Raw genomic sequence first — 1,350 nt, 5'->3', positions numbered from 1 at the left:
TTCTTCATCCGTAAAATGGGCTTCTTATTATCTTTCCTATTCACCTAACAAGGCTGGTGGTGACACTGAGAAGCGCTTGGCAGATTTAAGGTTCCAGGGGGAAAGCAGTGAACCCACCTTCTGTGCGAAGTTCAGCTGCCCGAAGGCAGGGCAGTAATCTCTAGAATAGCCAGGCCCGCCCTTTAGACTACTGTGGAAACCCAGCTGCCAGAATGCCCGCGACAGCCCCCGATCACGTGTCTCCCAAGGAGGAGATGGGCACCCGGGCCTGGTTTCCCTCCTGCACAGGTGGGTCCTGACCCTGAGGCTGGTCACACTCACGCATGCTGTCCGGTTTAAGCTTCTACATCTACCCCAGGGGGACACTCCTCTGAGAGCGGAAGCAAAGAGGCTCAGAGGGCTCACAGCCCCGGACCCTGTCACACAGCTCGTGAGCCGCAGAGTCCAGATTTGCACCCAGAGCCTGTCTTAGTCTCTGGAGCTTGCCCTGCTGTTCCATGCTGCCCTTGTCTCCAGGCCCTGGACACTTTCTCCTGCCATGTCTCTGCGGGTTCCCTTCCTCTGCCAGCCGGTCTATGATCCCGTGCATGTTGTTGGTTGATGGGGGGCATCCTGGAGGTGAGCGGGGGCTCTCAGGGCAGAGACAATGGGTTCCCGGGACATGTGTCAGCTCACAGGCCGCGGCCCTGCATACACATTCCTCACTCTTGCCCTGCCTTTGGGGCTGCCTCTAGGAATAAACATTGACATCCAAGAGGTTGGGGGCCATAAGAGTTTTTCAGTGAAATAATTCTCCATTTATTGGTCCCAAAGATAGAAGACTGCCCTGGAGGTAAGACCAGGTGTCAGTGGGGAAAAGAAGTCGGAAGAGTGAGCCGCCTGCCTCCTGGGGGCCCCATGGGCGTACAGAGCCTCGGCTGGAGCAGCAGGTCCATGGCTTCCTCCTCCTTGGTGTCCTGAGCCTGCCAGATGGCCTGGCACACAGCAGGCCCTCAGTAGGTTCCTGTTAAAGGAATGAATGAATGATGAGGGCGGTGAGCGATCTCCCAGGCCTGCCTCACTTCCTGTCCCTCTGCACCGTTCTCTGCTCCTCGGGATCCCTGCTACATCTCCTTCTGGTCTCCACCCCCGCCCTCCTGACCTGTCTGAGTTGACCTCCCTCACCTCGCCCCTCCCTATGCGCCCTTCCTTCCTCCCAGTAGCCTGTTCTGTGATAAGGGTTATTTAGCTGCCTGTGCCCAGATAATTCTCCTTCCTGGCCTCTGCTGAGTTCCCCTACCCTGTGACTTGGACTAGGCTGACCCATTTGACCGAATCTTTGTCCTCCTTGCAAATATATATATATATTTT

The sequence above is a fragment of the Bison bison genome, unplaced genomic scaffold (genome assembly GCF_000754665.1).
Source record: "Bison bison bison isolate TAMUID 2011002044 unplaced genomic scaffold, Bison_UMD1.0 scf7180017864322, whole genome shotgun sequence".
Classification (NCBI taxonomy): Eukaryota; Metazoa; Chordata; class Mammalia; order Artiodactyla; family Bovidae; genus Bison; species Bison bison.
This window is presented reverse-complemented; position numbering follows the sequence as displayed.